General features: G+C 34.9%; 1 pseudogene; it reads right to left on the bottom strand.

Annotated features, from left to right (window-relative positions):
* Positions 1-4,509: 4,509 nt before the first annotated feature.
* Positions 4,510-6,740, bottom strand: LOC143633018 (U-box domain-containing protein 19 pseudogene; annotated as a pseudogene).
* Between the last annotated feature and the right edge of the window lie 1,536 nt (positions 6,741-8,276).

Here is an 8,276-nt window from a genome sequence, read left to right as displayed (position 1 = left end):
AAATATTAAATGTTATGAGATAACTCAATAAAATTTAATAAGACTTAACCAAGTATGTAGTTCCATTGTTTTAGAACTAACAACGCACGTTAAGCGAGTGTTCGGTTTTGTCGGTCCAAACTTTGTTATGAGATCAAGTTGGATCCAACATTTCCAGGTACTTAAGAAAATATTTAAAAATCAATTTGTAACTATTTTTAAAGAAATATACAAGTTTTGATGGCTAAAAAAACACACTTGTGTGTCTTAAGCGAGCAAGAATCGGTTTGGTTCGGTTTCCATCTCACAACAAGTTCATAGATGGTTTCCGCATGTCCAAACACTAAAGAACTTGTATAATAATGTACAAATAAAAAAATACCAAAAGTTAACAATAAAGTCTTTAAACAAAAGTTCGGTTTTCGGTTCGGATCGTGTTTCGGGTTAAGACCGAGGTAAGATTCTACAAACCCATAACCATAGAATTTGTAAAAATGATTTTAGAAACTTAGATCTAACACTAAGTATGTTTAAACAAACAAAACTAGTAACAAAGTTCGGTTTACGGTTTAGAGCTATTTACGGTTAAACCGAAGCATAGACTTTTAAAAACCCATAACCATGAAACTTGTAAACATGACCAACAAACTAAAATAAGCAAGATTAATATGTATGAACAAGTTATATAGATGTATATATATCAAGGACACGAAGTCCTCCATGAAGCCTTGCCTTATGGGGTCCGAAACCTCACCGACCGGAATCGGAGAAGTAACTACCAAAGGTAAACAAGGGGTGTATATTATATATATGTTGCACAACCATAAACAAGTATTAATAAGGCTACATAAACTAATTAAGATGAAAGACCAAAATCCTTCAAGAACACTTAAGAAGATAACCTTGAATATTTGATGTTTGAGAGAGTTTTTTTTTTTTGGAGTTGTAGCAAGGGAAAATGAAGAGGAAAGGTGGTGTATATATAGGGTAATGTTGGTGGTCAAATATGGGTGTGAGACACAAGAGTTTTCATGCAAAATGGATCAAGACAAAAACACAAAACAACAAATAAATAAATAAATAAAAATTGGATGTTTTCAAGACCCAACAAGTGTGAAAGAATATTGTAACATAAATCCATCATTTTGATTATAACATAAGCTTCGGTTTACAAATCGGGTCGGTTTACATAATAAACAAATACAAAAACGAATACAAACAAGACCCGAAATTGACGAATGTCACACCGGTGGCAAGGGATAATTAAAAGGGTATTTCTAGTATAATCTTTTAATCAAATTTTTGAATTTCAATTTTCTATTTTATTGTGATTGTTTCTTTTTCCTTTATAGACGAGGATATGGGGTTTTATAGTTTTCTTAAGACTTTGAATAAATTTTCTATTGGATAACTCGATCAGGCTTTCAACTTTCAAAGCTTTTGATTAATAATCGGTGGTTTTATTCGTGTGATCTCGATTACCATTGTTTACGTTTCCTCATGCATAAGAATATTAATATTTCTTTGATCACCTTGCGTTCATGACATCATTTTCTTCACCTAAGTTGCAATCACCATCAAATGGAGTAATAACATCGTATTCATATAGCGTGTGGTGTTTAAGATTGATGATCAAATTGGTTTCATAGGTGGCAAATACTACAATAATTAAACTATAAGTTAATATCTACCCTAAACAACCTTGTCTGTCAACTCCTATATATTTCCTTGACCCTCTTACCATGATAAAAATTCATGTATGCTGTTACATCATCATCACTATAAATTGTATATATAAAATATTAGCATCGATGATTTCTACGCGTACACATGTAATTTCTCTGGACGTTTTGTTTTATTATATTGTTGGGCATGCATAATCATTCACTTTGTATAAAATATAATTCGATACACGGTGAATATATTTCCTTATTAATATTACACTTCTATATCTATTTAATATTCGTATTGAGAAATTATACACGGTGACACAACTAAAATTAACTTATTAAACATACGAATGATACGATATATTATTATTACTCATTTACTCTTTAGTTTTAAACTATAGTAAATAATACTATAAAAAAATAAATAGAGTAATTATTATTGTGTTACTACTCTAGTTCAAAATATGTAAAATAATAATACCGTACATTTTTTACGTTAAAAAATCTTTATATTTGATTATAAGTTATAACCCGAGAAATTATTCGTCAAGGATGAACTTTCTGAATTTCACATAGCATCTCATTCATACATGTTTAAGACTTATCATAATTGTAATGTTTACATATAAATCGTGTTATGTTATTTTCAAGTCAATATTATGAAATTATACAATTCATACATACCAAATTAAATGTGATTTTGGATTTTCATGTCGTCGTCAAGCATATCAACTTCTGTTTGCTTCTGGCCCAAAACATGCCACGCGTTCGCTTTTATATTTGCTTACACGGCTTAAGATCTTCATGTACAAACTATTTCAAAAACAGTCCTTTTCATCAGACACAAATATAACAATTTAAAATGTACTTATATGACTTAATTATATACACGTACACTAATTGAATATAACTATCGATTACGACCAACATTTTAATTGATCAGCCCAAAATTTAATTATTTCAAGTATCTTCTCACAAGAAACCAAAATATAAAAACTTTTAAATGTATTACTACGATCGAATTATATACGCGTACACTAAAATGTAACAATCCGAATGCTACATGTTTGTTAGAGCACACAAATCATTTTCTTCGTTTCTATCTATATTTGTTAATAAAAAGTCATTTTTCCTAATTCTATTTATATATTTAAAAACATCTCATGTTCCATTCTCTATTTTCATCTATATATATCTTACTCACAAGTAATTAATTATCTTTTCTTTCTGTTTTCTACATACTCGCATATTATAGAAATGATAAATTTATCCCCGGAATACTGAGAGTTACTGTTAGTTACTCTATTATATATTTAAGAGTTCGAGGAATTGTATGTGAAAGCTAAATAAGTGTAAAACTATGTCTTTTTATATTTTAAAAGTGAATACTAATATAGATTATGAAATGTGTGTTGTTAAATATGTAAATTGATGAACTCGAAAATTAGTCATTTCAAAAACAATATCTTTCATGAGACATCTATATATAACAATTTTAAATGTACTTTCACGACAGAAGTGTATACATATACACCTACTGAATGCAACAATTCTATCACAATCTGTCTCTTATAACTTTAAAGTGATCAACTCTAAATTTAATTCTGGAAACAATATTCCTAACAAGACACCAAATATAACACTTTTATGTAAAGAGATTAATACAATTTGCGTTCGTGTGGTTTGTGGACACGATCACAATGAGTCTCTCAAACTTAAAGTAAACCGGTTGAGTCCTTGTGGTTTTCTGGCTGAACAAATGCAACCCTCTGTCTATTTTCCATCCATAAAAAATCCAAAACGACTTTTATGCCCTAATATTACATTCTAACCGAGTCCATGTAGTTTAAAAGCATGCATTGTGTCCCTCCGTCTATATTTCCCTCCCAATTCAAAAAAAAATAAAAGACATTCAAATTTTTACAAATATTTACATCCCATCAGATTACAAACATCCAAATTATATTACAAAATCCATAATCACCCATATTAAAGAAAACCTTCACACTTCATGCACAAAAGAGCCTTGATCAATTCTACTGTTTGACATAATTATGCATTTATGCGCCAATACTATACATAGTCACCACCCACCCGATCCAACTACTGAAATGCAACGCAACACCCCGATTACATGTCTTACTGTCTAAATCAATCAACTCGAAATTTAATTATTTCAAAAACAGTATCTCATGAATCTTCATGAGACGCCAAAATATAATAATTTTAATTGTACATTTGTACTCATACGATTGATTTACATACACGTAAACCTCTTGACTGTGACGATATCTGTTTAGTTTAATAAACATCTTAAATTGGTCAACTCAAATTTAATTATTTCAGAAAAATATATTTATACAATGAAATACGTCATCGTCATCGTACTCAGTATATCCCACCAATAGCAATGCTATGGTAGGGTCTGAGGAGGGTAAGATGTAGACAGCCTTACCTCTATCCCATAGGGATAGAGAGGCTGCTTCCGGTGAGACCCCCGGCTCGATAGTAGTTTTGCATCAAGCCTTGGACATAAGGCACATAACACTCAATCATCGGGACACCGGCTGATTGGTGCATGTGCCCTTGTCTTTCGGCTATCAACGCCACCACATGATGCCTGATTAACCTTCCGCCACTTTTAACGTTATTTTCACGTGATTAGTAAAATAACGTCAAAATTAGTGCAATTTTACTTTTGCCCACCCAAGGGTTCACACATACATACATTATATGCGCGCACCGCAAGCAGGGCGTTTTATACAATGAAATACATATTCACTTATTTGAATGCGACGATCCTAAGATCATCTTTCTATCAAACAACTTAAACTCTAATCATCTTCTTATAACTCTCAAAATTCAATCTTTTATTGCATATTTACAAAACAAGTGTATAAAAATTTCCTACCATTCGTATATGTATTATACAAGTATATCAATATAATGCAAGCCATCTCAAAAAAATAATGCATATAGCTCCTTCAAAAATCCGAGCTCCAAATGTATCAAAATACTATAACCCAAAAATCTAACCTAACATGAATGAACTGCTGCAATCCTTGATGAATCCCAATTAGCCATCAAACCCGAACTATTCGTCTCATGAAACCAGTGCATCATCCGAATCAATGATCGAGCTTTCTTGGCTCCCTGCGAACCACCAACGGTCGATAACGTGTATAACAAACCGATCAAACTAGTATTACTCGCAAGAACCGAAACCACTTCATTCCCCATGTTATTGCACAAAGCCAACATAATCGAAACACAATACTCTTTTGCAGCACGCGAAGGCGACGTTTGTAGAGTTTTGATCAATAGTTGCAACAAAGAGGATTTCAAGATCGCGTCTGACCCGTCAAAGCTTTCGGATAATGTGGAAATAACTGCTAATGAGTCGGTAACAATTTCGGGTTTTTCTGATGTGGAAATGAGATTGAAAAGCAAAGGAATGATCCCGGACGTGAGTGCAGGTTGGTGGTTTCTCGGGTAGACAAGGATCCCGAACAGTGCGGCTAATGCATTCTTTTTACCGCTCGAGGTCCCGGCTTTGATTTGGTCGATCAAAGCCGGGATCGCGTCAGGGATCTCACCAATCAGCTTTTGATTTGTCTGAACTGATGACAAGTAGAATATTGTTGCGGATGCTATTTGTTTGGATTCTGGTTTCAGTCCGGTTTTCAAAACATTGATAATCGAATTCAACCCGCCATGGTTGATGATCACCTTCTTCCCATTCGAATGCTTTGAAAGCTTCAGCAGACCCGCAATCGCGTGCTCTTGAGTGATGGGGTCGGGCGACGAAAGTAGTCTTAAAAGTGGCGGGATCGCACCCGCTTCGATCAAACAGAATCGGTTATAAATGTTTGACTTCGCAAGCAAACGAATCTCGAAAGCGGCTTTACTCTCCTGTTTATCAGTACCGGTACGCAATCGTCTAACAAGATACTCACTTAGGAACTTGATAGCTTCCGCACACGCAGGACTACCAGGGAGAATCGTGGACGAAATATCGCGACTTAGCGATTGAAACTTCGAAATCGGAACTCCATGATCAATGCAATATTGTTGAATAACTTTCCTAAGGTTCAAATTTGGGACTAACTCTGTAGTTGCTAGCTTCTCCCCTGTTTTCGGGCAGATTAAATTGCCCGATTTCAGCCACTTCTGAATCGAAACACGATCATACGTCTGCCCGGTGGAAACCGTGACCGGATCAGTCATCAATTCTAGCGAAATTGGGCAGCGAAAATCCTCAGGGTTTAAACAACTGAGGATTTCAAAACCGGGCCTAGCACTGGATTGATCGTAATTAATATCGAAACTCGAGTTCTCAAACAATACCCCTCTACAATACCTCATGAATCCGGCCAAAGTATTCAACAAATGCAATTCGCGTTCGTTATTCTCCACCAACTGTAACGAAATCTGATCATCTAAAAACCTAACTTCTTTATGACACTCACCCCAGCTATCAATCCGGAGATGATAAAGCACCCGTTTGATCATAATCGGGTCAGGCTCAAACCGGTTTTCGAACTGGTTCAAAATCAGCATCACCCGCTTCATCGCGTAGTCATCGTCGGGGCCCACTTCCATTTTGGCTTTACCCGCTTGCTTGGCAACCATCTCCACGAGCTCTATAATTTCCTGCGAAACTTTTAACGAATCCATGGGAATAATAATATCAAGCGCGGTGGCTACGGCTCGGATCAACGTCAAAAACTGAGTTGCCACGTAGTGGGATTTCATTAAAATCCAAACCTTAGCTCCGCTCCGGCGGCAGTCTTCAAGCAGGTATAATATCTTCTGGAACGAGTGGTGCACTTCGGAGAAACAAAGCACGGCGGAATCCGGTAACCCGTTGGTATCGATGATTTCGGTGAAAAGCATTGAGAGGATTGAAACCTGACGGATGGTTTCACGCACGTTATGTCGTTGGGTCGGGAAGAATTCGTTCCGGTGGGCGGTGATGGCGTCGGAGAGAGTGATTAACGAGCGGAGAAGAGTCGCCGGATTAACATCTTGGCATGGAAGGACCGCCGGAAAGTTAAGGATCCGGCGAGTGTTTGTGTTCTGATTAAGCATCGGAGGGTTTTTCTGTCAGTTTGTTATTTCGGTTAGCATTTTATAAAACGATAGAGATATTTTTAAGCCAGGTGGCAGTAACGTACGCGCGTTTGAAAGATATGCTATCGTGGTTGGAGAATCCAACGACACGTGGCGGGGTCACGCGGGAAACTGGATTGGACGGTTGGATTTCGGTTGGGTTTTCTTTTTCTTAATTCCGTGAGTAAGATGGATTCAAAGTGTTATTTAATATTTTTTTATATTATAATTTAAATTAATATTTATATATAAAAAGGAAGAGTGCATTGGTAAATTACTAAATTCTCTTTACTTGTTTCTAACTATAAGAATAGTCGGTTTCGATTTTGATAAAAGTCTTTCTTGTATCCTACCACTACTTCATCCATCATTACATAACTTTTATAGTAAGTGATTCTATTATAAAGTTCGTGTGATTGAAACATTAGTTAGTTTGTAACTTATATCGTTTTATTTAACTTCTTATCGTATTAAAAAGTTGTGGTAGATTTTTCTTTAATAGTTGACGTTTGACCTCGTCAACCCAATATGAATAAAATCTAGAGAAAATGAAGTTTATTTCATTTAATCACCTCATAGTTGTTTCTAACTCATTTGACTAACATATTTTTCTTACAACAAACAGGACACCTTCATTTTTCTTATTGGGCCATAGATTGAAAACATGGCCGGGTAAAAAATGGGTTAAATGTATGAACCTTGGATACTGTTTCATATCTTACACTACACTCTTTGATAATCACATTTGACCAAGGCTTAAGCATAAGGAAACCTAGACTGTTCTTCACCACCGTATGTTTTAAGAATTAATTTTAATGTTCTAAAGTTTGCGTATATTAACTTCAAGAAGATAAACAAATATCAAACAAATATATAATGATAAATTCTCATTTATATTGTAAAATATTGAACTAAGATCGAAAGTATCCAATTGTGACCCCATGAGGTATTAAGCATGAGGTATTAAGGTTTGGTAATAATCGATGTATTTCTCATTCAATATTTGTTCAAGATAAATACAAGTGCTCGTTCAATATTTGTTCAAGATAATACATGGAGATTGCAACATAAAAGGAAAATGATAATTACATGATTCTATCCAAATATAGTACAAATAATATTCAAATTTGTTTTATTGTTTTGATGGGAAACCGAGGTGATCTCTAATATGCCCTCGCAAGATGGACGATCGAGAAACAAGTCCAATCTTGGACAGAAAGTTACGGAAACGTGGTTTGTAATGGTTTAGTGAGTGCTTCAGCCAGTTGATCATCACCTGAGATGTGGGTGACACGTAGGATACCTTTCTGAACCATTTCTCGTACAAAGTGAAAATCAAGGGCTAAATGTTTCAAACATGAGTGAAATACCGGGTTCGCCGAGTAATGTGTGGCACTTAGGTTATCACAATAGATAGTTGGTGTAACAGTGGACTGAAAACCAAGTTCAAATAATAGAAACATTAACCACTTTACTGATATATTTAATCCTGATTCGTTAAAGATAAAACCGAGG

Source organism: Bidens hawaiensis, unplaced genomic scaffold (assembly GCF_021521415.1).
Source record: "Bidens hawaiensis isolate Kalapana, Puna unplaced genomic scaffold, B.hawaiensis_p1.1 tig00006604_1, whole genome shotgun sequence".
Classification (NCBI taxonomy): Eukaryota; Viridiplantae; Streptophyta; class Magnoliopsida; order Asterales; family Asteraceae; genus Bidens; species Bidens hawaiensis.
Note: the sequence above shows the minus strand (reverse complement) of the source record. Positions and strands in the feature narration are given on the sequence as shown.